Source organism: Euprymna scolopes, chromosome 31, assembly GCF_053919585.1.
Source record: "Euprymna scolopes isolate OS-2025 chromosome 31, ASM5391958v1, whole genome shotgun sequence".
In the NCBI taxonomy this organism is placed as follows: Eukaryota; Metazoa; Mollusca; class Cephalopoda; order Sepiida; family Sepiolidae; genus Euprymna; species Euprymna scolopes.
In genome coordinates, this window is record NC_136512.1 from 26,776,856 (window position 1) to 26,791,990 (window position 15,135).

The following is a 15,135-nucleotide window of genomic DNA, read 5'->3' on the forward strand; positions in this document are numbered from 1 at the left end:
CTCCGTTGGTCGGTCGGTTGTTATTAGATGCTTTTCTTGGTCTTTTGGCCAAGTTCAAAGTGTAGTATCCGTTCCGGCAGATACTGCAAGCAAAGACCCTATGTGGGGGCGACCCCACAGATAAGACCTTGGTCAATGTAGGGGCAACCCTTCATACCAATTTTCACTATCCTCTCCCCTACTCCCCGGGGAGTTGGTCCCCATTTCCCCTTCACTCCTCACATTAAAAATCGGTCTTGTGCCTAATTTGCTTGGTGGGGGAGCAATAAATACAGCTTTTCTTGGCCTTTTGGCCAAGATCAAAGTGTAGTATCTATTCCGGCAGATACTACACTTAAGATGATTTGTACCAGTCAATGGAGGGGAAACCCTCTATACTGGGACAATTATTATTTTTGGTAACCAGAGTGCCCCCTTTTTGCCTACTTTTAGGGGAGCTGGTTTTTACCTCACATTAAAAACGGCCTTGTGCCTAATTTGCTCTGTGGGGGAGCAAATAAATACCATCTGTTCCGGCAGATACTGCAAGCTATGACTAGCTATGACTAGCAAAGACCAGATGTGGGGGCAACCCCACATGCTTGACCGTTAACCAGCTCCCATTTCCCACCTCTCGGGAGCTGGACCCCTTTTCCCCTTCCCCCTCCCTTCACTCCTCACATTAAAAATCGGCCTTGTGCCTAATTTGCTCGGTGGGGGAGCAAATAAATACCATCTGTTCCGGCAGATACGACAAGCAAAGACCATATGTGGGATTGCTCCCACATATAAGACCTTGGTCAATGTAGGGGCAACCCTTCATACCAATTGTCACTATCCAGCTCCCCTACTCCCCGGGGAGTTGGCCCCCATTTCACCTTCACTCCTCACATTAAAAATCGGCCTTGTGCCTAATTTGCCCGGTGGCGAAGATCAAAGTGTAGTATCTGTTCTCACTACATGCTGTACTTATTGTGATATAAAGTGGGAGATTACTTTTCTGTATTAATTTAATGTAAAATGATCACCCACTTTACAACCAGTCAGTCTATTCAACTTATTCTCCAGATCATTCAAGTTGTTTTTGAAGAATTCCAGTTATTTTTCTAAGCATTCAAGTTATTCTTAAGGTCGTTTCATTCATCCCTATGTTTATTTAAGTCATTCTAAGTCATTTACTGTTTATTTATTTAAGTCATTTCAGCCCATTTTTCGGCCATTTTTGTTTATCTTTAAGAATTTCATGCCAATCCTACATTCACGCATTCATTCCTTACACGAGAGCATGCGACTAATGGCTATCGGCCTTGTTTCTAGAGAATTAAAAACTACCTCCACAGAAAACTAGTTGTGTTGGTATGGTAGGTACTCATACCAAATTTAGATTTCCATCTTTCCTGGTTGAAAGGGCAATTAATTTTAAAGATCGGTAATTAGTGGCATTAACAAATCCTTATCTTATAGTGTGACGATCCAAGATCGTTATTATCAAAAATAGATAACAGTAGACAATTCTAATGAAGTAAAACCGAGGCCGAATCAGGTTGGATAAAAAACAAAAACAATTCTGGCGCTAAAGATAAAAGCCACCATTATTTTGGGCATTAGTCACTCTGCCAGTTGCTAGTGAGATCCCGTTGCGTCCACACTTGTCGAATAATGTGGAACTCGATTATCATCCCGTAAATGGTAACGTAGACAGAAGATAAATTACGAAATTCTTCTGATGGATCGGCTTTTGTGTGCCCATAACATCTACATTACATGAAGCATCTCGAAAGAGACTGGCAACTGTTTCAATTTTTTCTATTGCTTGACTGTGGGTTAAATTGTCGTAAACTCGTATATATTACGTGTTTCGAAAATAAAAAGGATTATGTGTTTTTATATCACCACTTTTCAAGGCCCAGGACCCACTCGAGGATAAGGGTTAAAGAGTATACAGTAGTCAATTGGAAGATATAGTAATTGTCAGTAATGGAAACTCAGTAAATTTGTTAACTTAAGGGGCACAGCTTATCAAGAACTTGTTTACGTTGTACTTGAAGACAACTATATTGTAGTCAGCTGGAAAGCAGGAAAACGGAAGACAGTTCCACAGCCGTGCACTTTAAAGAAAGACGCTTTTTTAATTTTTATCATGCTGAGGCACAGATAAAGACTAGGGGAAATTATTGATAGTGTTTTCGGCTAGACGAGTGTTCTTTGTTTAAACTAAAGGTGTTCTCTTTACCGTTCTCTAGTAATTCCTTGTCATGCAAACTCTGTTTAAATGCACCGATAACTGACGTAACCCATCCGGGGCTCGTAGGCAGCATTTCTAATTAAAAAATCGGGATTAATATGTTATTAATTTTTTGATGGCGAAGGAGATCGAAATGTAGTCTGGCGCATGATACCGTCGATGACCCTCTCGACAGGCAGATTATTTCTAATTTCCTGGACTATTTCGAAACAGGATCCCAAGGCCGCATGTAACAATAGTGTGATATAAAGTTGATCAAAGTTTATAATCCAATCCAGAAATATATGTTAAAGTATTAATTCAAATGGGAAACAATGAAGCATATTAAAATAATATTGGAAAAATATTTGTGCCCTTTCGCTCTATTTAATTTTCATTTGAACCAGAAATAAAAATGGCAAAATATTATAAATAGAACTAATTATGTATGAAAGAAAAGCTAACAAAAATTAAATATGCTTGGAATATATAAGGAGATCAGTTTTGAACAAAATATCAATTTCAAGAGAAACCCTTCCAAAAACCTGATTGTTCATTTGCAATTTTAGGTTTGAATTCATGAAAAAAATCGCGTTGAACTAATTGATATAAATAACGGCATAACAAAGAATACACAAATGTTATGAATTGTAATTGTTGCATCATATCATAGTGTCCAACGTAAGAACACTTTGAATCAAAAAATGACTTCCCGGTAAAACAAAGTGTCTTTATGATTTCTGTTATCCACAATCCATGTTTTAAAATGTACATTCTGCATTTGAAGGACAGGTTCTTAAGTGTTTTCCTTTTGTCTGTCTATTTTCAATTTTACGGAAACGTTGTTAATGTAAATATCTCGGCTGAAAAGGCCGATAGCATGTAAATCCAAAATTGAACCCATTTACACTGCTCGCTTTTTAATTTCAAGAAATATCAATCTTGATTAGTTCAATACAATGGCATGGACTTTTCAATTGGCTGTAATTACTCTCAAAAATGTATCTTAATAAATTTAATATTTTTTGAAGAAATAATTCAAAGTGTATTTTTTTTTAACGTGGGCGTAGTAATATATAAAGAAAACCGAGCAACTTAAGTCATGTAACCTGCTGATGTCACTCAAATTGTTCTATTGAATCTCGTCTCGAGTCCCAATAACCGACCGGAAGTAGTTAACGCCCAGTGATAGAACTGAAAGAAAATAAATAACTATTAGGAGGATTTAGCACAGAAGTTAACAAAGAAAAAATATTTTACAATTCAAATACATAATAAATAAATAATATCAAAAGCAAGATAACTTACTCTTCTACTTACCTGGATAAGTTTTTTTTTATTTTCTAACGGAATCTAAAGCTTCTATACGTTTCGAATAAACGATTTTTTAGCTGCCAAGTTAATGCATCTAAAACCAAGCTCCTATCTTTACATCATCAACGCTCTGATGCCCATCTGGCATCAATTGAAATGGGTGGCTCTCGTCTAGGGAAGGCTCCATGTTTTGATAAGCTTCTGGGATTGACCTTTACTCCTGACCTGAAATTGAATACGTACATCAAGTCTGTTGCCAAGATCGATGGAAAAATGGTGAGATCATTCTAACGCTCCAGTAGATATCTCAATGCTGATGCAATTCTCTACTTATATAAAAGCCAAGTACGTCCAAGGATGGAGTACTGCTGTCATATCTGGACAGCAGTTGCTAAAAACCGCCTATCCTGCCTTGACAGAATACAAAATAGACTTTGTGGCTTCCTGGGGCATGTCCTTTTCTCTTCCCTGCAACCTCTCTCCCACAAAAGAGACGTTGCGAGCCTGTCTTTTTTATCGTTATTTCCATGGCAAGTGCTCGTCTGAGCTTTAATCTCTGGTCCCCCATCGCCAATCTTCACGAAGAACACATCTAGCTGAAACCAATGGCAATAATTTTCCCCCATCCTTTATCTGTGCCTAAATCAAAACGTAGATTGCGTGAACAAAGCTTCTTTTAAGAACTGCACGCTTGCGGAACTCTCTTTCCTTTGCCTGTGTCTCACCTGACTACAACTTGGATTCTTCAAGTCCAATATAAACAAATTCCTGATAAACCGCCCCATTAAGTAATACACTTTATCAAATCTCCATTCCTAAGGATTACTACGATATTATTCCATTGATTACTGTACACGCAATAACCCTTATGCCCGAGTGGCTTCCGGGCTTGGATAAGGGGTACTTCCTTGTAAAAACAGAAAACAGGTAATCAGAATAGCTGACGAAAACGATCTGTCTTTGAAGCTTACAAAAGGGTTCAAAATTGGAACAGACGTTCATCACTAATTAGAGAAAGTGAAACATCCTTGTCATAAAATGTTGAGGTTATAGGAGATGAATTAAGTTGACTCCATTCCTTTTTTCTACCACTACCCTCCTTTTTATTTTTAATGGGAACTTGATTTATAGAACCAAGTTGAAATGTGTTTATATACTATTTTGTTGGGCTTGTCTTTTAATACTAACTCTTCTACTTGAACCAAAAAAATCAGATTTGACATATATTGGGTGATAGATGTAACTCACTGAACTTTTAGAACATTAAAAATTTACGAAAAAACCCCAGATCCCCCCCTCAAGAAAAACAGTTGATCCTAATAGAATGGCTATTGTTTCTAAATTTTACATATACATCCGGGTCCAGGCCCTTTGAATCAATACCAACTTTATTGGAGTCCGTTTTGTCTTCTAAAAGTTTTAGCTGGACATACAAGCACACTTACATGCACATAAACAGACAGCTGTCCTTCATATAATAGAGTTAATTAAGAAAATGATTAGGATGTTTATTTGTTTACTTAAGGTACGAGTAGGAAACTTTATTTATCTTTAAAATGTTTATGATATTGTCATATGAATCCATTAATACTACAGAAAACATAATTAACTTATGTTTTGCTTTAGAGGGCAATCACATACACTGCTTTTTTTTTTTACTAGTTATCTTTTTGGATTTCCCAAGATAAAACTGACAATGGACAATAGCAACAAAAAATGTCAACAAATGTGTCGTATTATTTTTTGGGTGCTCCCTGCAGATGATGAAAAGGATTGTCTATTTATCTGAAAGCAGATATTTTTCAATTTATTCACAATGTACATTTCACTTAACAGAAACAAACGGGAAAATGTATTTACGGTTGGATATGTATTTTTAAGAAAATAATTGTAAAGCAGAAACTGTCAATATTTGAACAGTTCTGATTTATCAAAGATATAAGGGAGACTCAAACATTACCTATTATTTACACTCCCAGTAAAAAAAATCTGGTTCGTTTCCCAACAGTATTTAGAAAACAATACTGAGATACATGTATATTATGATACTAGCAGTTTCACCAATTTAAATAAAGTCAAAATTCAGAATAAAAATATGAAAATATATAAAATAATCAATAAGATACAATTACTTAATGCGAAATCAAAATTACATACAGCCACAAGCAACCATAAAAAATTCAAGTAAAAACTATCTTTAAATTATTAAATAACTTGAAAATAAAAAATATTAAAAAACATAATAAATTTCTAATGTTCTACAAGAATTGTAAAGATATTATGTGACTTGAAAAAAAATGCAAAAAAGTTAACACGTAATAGCTAGTAAACATGAAAAAGAAACGAAAGTTTTGATTTTTCCGGTGAGGATTAAAAATTTAACTCTCTAACGTAAATCGTGGTTAGTATGGAGTATATGACAATTCGTATTAAGTATTTTGCATTTGTTATCGTTTTTTTTTCTTAAATTAATGTTTAGCGAACGTATCTAAAAAGCCTGGAAAATGAAATAAAAAAAAAATCAACCTATTATTAAATACATTTTCTTCAGATTTTTTGTAACTCCGTCTGAATTTGACTTCTTTCTTCTATGACTTAGAAACAGTATAAAATCAGAATACAAGATTATTTCACTTTTTACATTTATTAACTTATTAAATGTTAACATTCTGAGAACAGTATTTTGCACAACTAGTTTTTACGATGATTGCGTCAACGAATAATTTACAGTGTTTAAAAAAATACGTATTTTCTATTCTCCATTTTGGATCAATGGCGATTTGTTCTATTTTTTATTTTGATCTTGTAATGTTTTGGCACCTGCATACACTTATAATCCAAAAGAATTGTTGTAAGTATTTATCATTTATGTCGCAAATTCGGATACGCCGGTCTAATTTCCAAAAGCATGGGTACCATTCTATTTTTATTATTCTATGCGATCATGTGATACTCTGAGATTTTTATCTGACTTACTTCCAAAGTTGGTCGTTAAAAATTATCCTTTTTATTGTCAGATGGATCCTGAATCGGAGCATAACATCAAATGGCATACAACACTTGCATAAATAATGGTGAATTTTGATCTTATTAAGCGTGCATAATAAGCTGTCCATTCTTCAAGAGTACTGTAGGGTAATGTCGTTATACAGGGTTTGCGTGTGATATGAGAAAAATAAATCGTTCAAAATGTGTCCTATCTTTAAAATGCGAAGTTATTTTGAGTAAAACATAATTTATTTTACTCATACAAACTAGAGAAATGTACGATTAAAATGTGTAAACTTTTTCATCGTCTAAGAATAAAGATGGCTTCCACTTGTAATTCCGTACGCATGAATCAGCCTTGACCTTGCGATTAAAAAAAAACAAGATCGAGTGTAACGGAACAAAATTTAAGAAAAAGAACAGGACAAATAATTTAAACAAATTTTAAACAATTGTTATTTTAATTATTATGTTTTTTTTATAATTTAGAATGACAAATGATTTAAAAAAAACATTTTAAACATTTTCTTCGGAAAGAACCAAAGCAAGACTGACTAGTCGGAACATGACAATTTAAACCACTTTAATCTTTACTAATGTGGAATAAATCCGAGAAAAAAAAACAAAGAAATTAATTTAAACACTTTTAATCAATTTTATTTAAAAATATTTATATAATTCTAAATGAAAAATAATTTAAACAATAGTTAAAAATTGTTTCAAATATTTGTGATTCTAAATTACATGATCGTGCATTTGGGTGCGATAAATTAATTTTTTACTGGAAATGACTCCCCATGTAATAATGTTTAAGATGAACCACATTTAAAAGCATTATTTTTTCTAATATCACCGGCAAAACATATTTAGCAACATTCCCCATTGTTTACAACTTTAGCTTTGATGATCGTAAGTCCACCTCAATTGATCCCACCCTGTTGACTTAGGAATAAAATAGCATTTTGCTCATGCTAAAATATGACAGAATTAGTCAAGATAGTTCCACATCGATACAGGATGTTCAAGGTGTTACGCCCAGTTTTTTTTATGCGGTCTACAAATGTTAATGATCGCTATCATTTTCATATTCCATTATTCAATATGTCTAATTAGTTTTGCAGGACAATTTCTGGTTTCGTGATTACTTTAACCTTTAACATCGATATCTGTAACATAACCACTGGATCGAGACAAATTTGTGGGACTTTAGTTGCAATGTTGCTTACTTTCATGTATTCGGCTGTGTGGCGCGATCTTTTTCTTTATAATACTGGAACTTGATCAACAAAAAATCCTGAACCGTATGCGTAATGTAATTAATCAAGAGCTACATGCACAATTTACTGATGTTCATCCAAAACGTATTTGTGCCAAACAATTTTTTTACGATATGCATTAAAACTTAGAAATATGTTAAATTTCAAAGCTTCTTTCCCGCTTTATACATCTGCTATTCTATAAAATTTTCGTTTTGTTATTTAGGAAACACCAGCATGAGGTAAGTGCTATTACGCTGAAAAATTATGAACTAGTGTTGCCTGCCGGAAATGACATAATTGCAACAAAGTAAATGTTTGCCAACTCAAGTGCTGCATACAAAAAGAACATGGATTCAGCGACTTGTTTGTGGTGATCACAAGAAACGATCAAGGATGTTTACTCAACCATGAATCATTAGGTATTCACTAGAACAGGTGCTTTCATTTTTTTGCAAGTGTGGATCAACTACCTGTGGATCCTCATGTACATGGATGTATATAATGAGATTTTCAAAAATATATATATATATATATATATATATATATATACATATATATAAGGCAAAATGTGTGTGTGTTTGTATGTCTCACAAAAACTTTCGACAGAGGCCACGGATTTTCACCAGATAGGTATCATTCTAAAGCTCGAACCTCCAGTCAACAAATATCGAAGAATTGGGCAAAAACATTCATTCCTTCATCCTTAACGGCTCTCTTTTTTACAGGGAAGGGTAACAAAAATGGTATCTTCATGAAAAGATAGCTTTACGCATGCGCCAATACGCGCAAAAGACGTTGTACATTGAATTCGTTTTAAATGTTATAAACACTGACCTACTTTCATCCACGCGTCTATAGCGCGATAGATAAAGTGACAGTGTCGTTATCTAAAGGTTTCAGGTTCAATCCCAGGTATACGATAAATTTTTTCTCGATTTTTAAACATTTAATATAAAACGAGGTTATTTATACCATTTTTTTCGCTGTGTGTTTTTTTTTTTCTTTTTAGGGTTTTTGTTTATCCGCTTGTTTTAAAGAAGTTTTACGTCCGTCCGCTGTTTTATTTGTTTTGTTCTTTTCCGAGTTTTTAAAAAGTTTAAACAGGGTTATTAATATATTTATTCTTTGCCCCCCCCCCTACATATAAACCTCCAAACACCCGGGAAACGCCGTCCATTTTTTGGGGGGATTGTTTTTCCGATTTTTTTTAAAGAAGTATTACGTTCGTTTGCTGTTTTTTTTTTTGTTTGGGTTTTTCCGATTTTTTAAGTAGTTCTTTACCCCCTCCCTACACACACACCTCCAAACATCCGTGCAACGCCGGGTACCCCCCCCCTGCTAGTAAAATATAAAGAGTGTCAGAATAAAATGTATACACTATTTAAATGACCATAAAACCAACATTTATTATGAGAAAGAAAAGTGTCATACATCAAAATACTGTGAACAAATATAGAAACTAGGTTATTATCGAAAGTGTTCAAATTATTGGCCATTGTGGTCCATGAACAGCTGATAATGCTCACTGTTTTGTGATATTTAACATGTCCCCCAACCCTCAACCTCGCCCCAAAAGAGAAATATTCAGGGGATGGGATCAAATTCGGTGAGCGTGGACAGTACTCGATACTTCCTCTTCGTCCTAACTATCTGTTTCGCACGTGACTATCAAGATATGCTCTTACGTCATGATGATATTGGCGAAGTGCTCCATCCTTCTGGAAGTGCCATTATTTGTTCCTAAATATATCGCTTGGGAACGTGACATAGCGTATTCATGTAGCAAGTTGGGATACTTTAAAGAGTATATACATTTTATTGTAACAACCTGTATGAAGTTTGCATTCAAAAAACACCCACGATACTTAATTTGTTAACAAAAAGAATTACAAATTAATGTAAAATTTGACCTTAATGGTATTCGAACAGAAACTGAAAAGCAAAACGCCCTGAACCAAAACGGAAAACGAAACGAATAATTTCGTTCTCGTTTGTTTAATTTACTTTCTTCTGAAGACACAATGGTGTTTGTTAATAACTCTTTTTCATGGTGATTACTCAAAGTGTGACTTCAAGGTTTTTTTGTTTTTTTTTAAATTTTTGATTCACGTTTATAATTTCTATTCGTTTCTTGTTCCGTTTCAGATCACAGTGTTTCGCTTTTTCGATCAACAAGGAGAAGACAGCCGAAGACAGCCGTTTTGGTTATATTTTACCAAATGTTCACTTATTTAAAGTGTGTATTTTTCGAGTGCAGATGACTTCAAATAAAATTAAACCTGAAATTACTCAATCAAATTTAACAAAGGAAAACATTTTAATTCATACACGGAATTATTTTCTCATTATCCACTCAATACGGAATTGAACGGCTTTAACTGTTAGCAAAGGTTTCTTGCTTCAGAGGCCAATGACAACTTGCATCGGTAAGATGTTCGAATACATTAATACCACCTATTTTTAATTTTCATATCTTTCAATGTTGGGGATCCTCTGGGAAAACTTTGGGACCGCGGTTTATCAGTTGAAAACCATTAAACTAGAGCACGCAATGATCCGCGCATAAGAAGAAGTAAAGATCGTAAACTTTTCTTGGTCAAACGATATTACCAAACTAGCATTAAATACCAACGATTTTTATTATATATATCTTGGAAATCATTTGAGATGAAGCTTCATATTTTGTGTATTCACTTATTTTCGGACTGTTGTCCTCATCTATCCTTCTATATACCTCTTGAAATTACCACGTGGTGGAATGACCTAAAGAAGACCAGAGGTTGAGTTGGCCGAAACATGGTGAAAACAACCTAAACTATAAAGACAGGAACAACATTCCTAAAAAGAACAATGAATACACACCACTGATTTGCAATGAATTTTCAACAATGCCAAAACAAAACCAGGGAACATTAGCTTCTGTACTAGTTATTAGAAAACGTTAAATCCTCTCAGAAGTACCTAGGCCACCTACAAAATTACTTTATTGGAGATAAAAGAAATAGAAATAGGTGACTACCTCGCCTTCTGAGGAATAATTATGTAATTTCAAGAATTTTTTTTTATCTATGCCACTCATCAAAAGATAAAATTTCTCTTCAGGAATAAAACCGCTTAACAGGGAAATCGACATGGACTCCGAATTGCAGTGCAGGATAAAAAAAGCCATAGCAAGATTAAACCGGCTTTGGCCAAGATCAAAGTGTAGTATCCGTTCTTCAGATTCGGAACTTCCATTTCTCGTTCTCTTTCAGTGGAGGAGAAATCCTACACGACTGAGACACTTTTTTTTATTTTTATACCTTTTCTCCGCATTAAAAAAGAACCTGGTATCTAACTCTGTCCCGTAGGGAGGCATTGTAAATAGCTACAAAATTTAAAATAACAAAAGACTAATTTTCAGTTGTATTTTCGGTCGACATTCATGTATGGATGTTCGAAAGCTTACTATTCTTATAGTTTCTTCCCCAGAACTGTGATGATTTTTCGGGTACTGTCCTTTGTTATCTGAACCAAACTTCTTGGAGCTGATGTCATGCTCTCTGGATATCAGCTGCTGATTGGCGTAACGGTTCAAAGCTTTGACTGTCATCCTGGCTTTAGGTAGTTGCCTGTCTCGCCGCACAAAGGAGTTGTGATACAGCGAAACAGTACTGTATGTGGATGACTATATATATATATATATATATATATATATATATATATATATATATATATATATTGTTTTTATAAACAGTTTACCCCAAACAACGCACAGTGCAACTTTGATGTAAGGAGCTATTATCAGGGGCATAACTTGCAGGGATACTATGTAGTGAATTGAGCGGACAGGTGTATGTTTACATTACACTTGAATATCTGCCTGTTAGTAGAGTTATGAAAGTAGGAACCTGGAAGGGAATTCCTATGTCTAGCAGTTCTGGGGAAGAAACTCTTAGAATAGTAGGCTTTCGTACACCTACGTATCTTTATTGTGTTGGGGTGGGATTTTGTTGCTTGTCGAGTTGTCGGGGATATTTACGTTGAGGCTCACAAAAGCGTGCAGTTCGTCGGGCGTCCACTAATAAATACTTGTAAAACAGGCAGGGAATGGAGCATTTCGTCGATGCGACAGAGTTTGAAGTTTAGATGACGGTTTAGGGCCTATCAGGCTGGCGAATCTCATTTGAACCCTGTCCAGGAATGAGAGTAGTAGCAGATGCACCAGTCAAAATGTAACAACAATACCACATATGTGGGTGAAAAGGGTGCCTTGTAGATGTCCAGGATACTTTCAGGCGTAACTTTCTAGCACGGTAGAGAGAATCCACATTTTTCGCGGCAGATTTGGTAAGCTCTTGATGTATCTCCTCTAACCTATGCTCTTTGTGAACGTTGTGCATAACTAGAGAGTGAGGAAGCGGAGAAAGAGAGAGCGATATATATATATATATATATATATATATATATATATATATATTTATATATAATTATAAAACTCAAATGACCTTGTAACGATGTATATAACCTACTTTCTGGTTTACGACATCCGGTTGCGTATGCGCGCATAACCTGCGCACTGAAATATTAACGTTATTATTTCGAAATTATTATTTAATATGGAAAGCGTGGGGTTTAAAATAACTTAAATGTAATACAGAAACGAATGATGTAATAAAAAAAATCAAACAGTATTAACAATTGTTTATTTGGATAATTTAAACGCGAAAAAAAACAAACAAACAAAAGAACAATTGGGAAGCAGAAATATTCATGTTATTATTTCGAAATTATTATTTAACATGGGAAGAGTGGGGTTTAAAATAACTTAAAAGTGATACAGAAATGAACGATGTAAAAAAATGCAGATATATTAAAATTTGAATTTAACTATAATAATAATTATAGTATCTGTTCAGTGCACATTTACCTATAAGTATGGCCAACCAGTTATAATTCAGTAACTGTAAAAATTTGTTTTTAAAAAATAATCAATTATAATAAACAGAACGACTCATAGAAATCTATCTATATTCTTTTTTTATGAAAATGTTTCTGTTATGTAAAAAAAAAACTATTTTCTTTACGTCACGACTGTCACGCTCATACATGAATTTCATAACTAATATAACATACTGACCCAACGGGTCACGGGTAGTCTAGTATATATATATATGTATATATATATATATATATATATATATATATATACATATGCATATATATTTATATATATATATATATATATATATATATATATATATATATATATAATAGGTAAAACACTTATAAAATTTACAGAAGCATTCCAGGAAAATTGTAAACATAAAGTGCAGGTAGTTGATCATGGACTATCAGGAGAAAATCAGGAAATTTGATGAAATTCTTACTAATAGGACTGTATTATCTAAGCCGACTGTACAGAAAATGTTTGTTCGCTTTTATATTGTAGTTGTTCCGCAGATGGCGTGTTCTAAGAAAGAAACTTTGTTCATGAAAACCTCATTAATTTTTCTATAGAGACACAGAGCAAAGTGTATAAGCTGTGGTTGTATAAAGATGTTTGAAAGAGGAAGAGCGAGAAGGTTAGTACTAAAAACATATAAGAATTCAGAAAATCGTTATTATGGATTAAATCATATATATTTACTTGTGATTCCGGTTTCTGAAAGAATTCATTTTAAATTTAGACACCTAAAAGCGATGTATTTTTTATTAAAATAAATAAAGTATATATTTTAGGTTCGTAATTTTTTTACGTCGAACTCATAATTATAGAATATTCTTCTTGTTCTTGTTTTTTTTCTATACGTTAGAGGTATCTTTTTTCTTCTCTGGTGAAATTAAAACTTCGATATTAAAATTGTGTATGTATGAACGTTGGCTGTGATATTAGAAATTAACATTGGTTTTGAAACAAGAAAACATTCGTGTGTGTGTGTGTGTGTGTGTGTGTGTGTGTGTGTGTGTGTGTGTGTGTGCGCGCGCGTGCAGGTATGCGTGTAGCTATGTGGCTGTATGTATACATTGACACACCGGTTCTCGTCAGATCACCGAAGTTGAGTCTGGCTAGCCCTAGATGGGTCTCGGCGCTTTTCGCCTATCTCGGCATTGTTTCCAATCGTCGTGAACATCCACGTGTCACTAGTATTTAACAATGTTGAATCAGGAGAGGTGTGGTTGGTGATTTTACAACGCTTGTCTCAAACGTTTCACGCGCAGACACCCTATAGAGTAGGTATCCATAGTTTGTCAAGACTGAAGGAAGCCACACAGATATGTGGCTCTACGTGAGTGTATATACACTCAGGTGCATATATGTGCGTGTGTGTATACAAACATATACATACATACATTGTTATACGCGTATATTAGTGTTGGGAGAATTAATCGGAATCAGGCATTTTTTTTAAAATATCATTAATTTTGGGGGTATCAGAATAGGTACTGGAAAGAGTAGTGCTTATTTCCCGATGTCAAAAACGATTCTTTTAATTCTAATTCTTTTTTTTATTTTTATTCTGTTTAAAACTTGGGTTTCTATTGCTGGTACTAAAAATAATATGATAATTATTTATTGATTTAAAACTGGCAATGAAATTCAAATCTATAGACATTTACAAAATGTAAGGTTTATGTTTGATGAAATATGCGCAAGTCAAACATTGTATGTTTTATGGTAATATGAAAAGAAAATAATTAAAATCAAGTCTACAACTATATTTTAAGCGATTGTAAAAGAATCGGAATCAGAATCGGGAATTTTATCAGAATCGGGAATTTAAAACAGAATCGGTAATTGTATCGGAATCGGAAAAATATTAGAATCACCCCACTACAAATATATATATATATATATATATATATATATATATATATATATATATACACACACACACAGAGGAACAGAGTGAGAGAGACAAGGAGGAGAGAGACTAGTAATGAAAATATGTAAAAATTAAGCTACACAAATTAATGCTTTTCATACCCGTGAGGACTCGTCAGACTAAAATCACGCGTATGAAAAGCAGAAAATTCCGTAAAATAAGGTTTATTATGATATTTTAATTCATGTAGTTTCTGGATTTAATCGTATGAAGCCAATTGTTTTTATTCATTATTATATTGAACCCAATATATAAAAATGATCTAAAAAATTAAAAAAGAGGTTCAGCGCTTCAGTTTTTGTCGTTATTTTGAGCAGTCGCGTCGTTGCCGTTTGAACCATCGATAAAATGTTTAAAATTAAGCTACTTGAAACTGCGACTATATTTTTGCGCATGGACAATGATTAGGTTTATTTAACACATTCCTGCTAAGGCGAACTTTCTTTATTTGGTAGCTATTTTACTGGGTAGAAACCCAATCGGAATTGTTCAATAAGTGCAGATC

The 15,135-nt window shown here is 33.9% G+C and overlaps 1 pseudogene; it reads left to right on the forward strand.

Annotated features, from left to right (window-relative positions):
- Window positions 1-273: 273 nt before the first annotated feature.
- On the forward strand, window positions 274-420 carry LOC145256002 (U2 spliceosomal RNA; annotated as a pseudogene).
- Window positions 421-15,135: the final 14,715 nt, after the last annotated feature.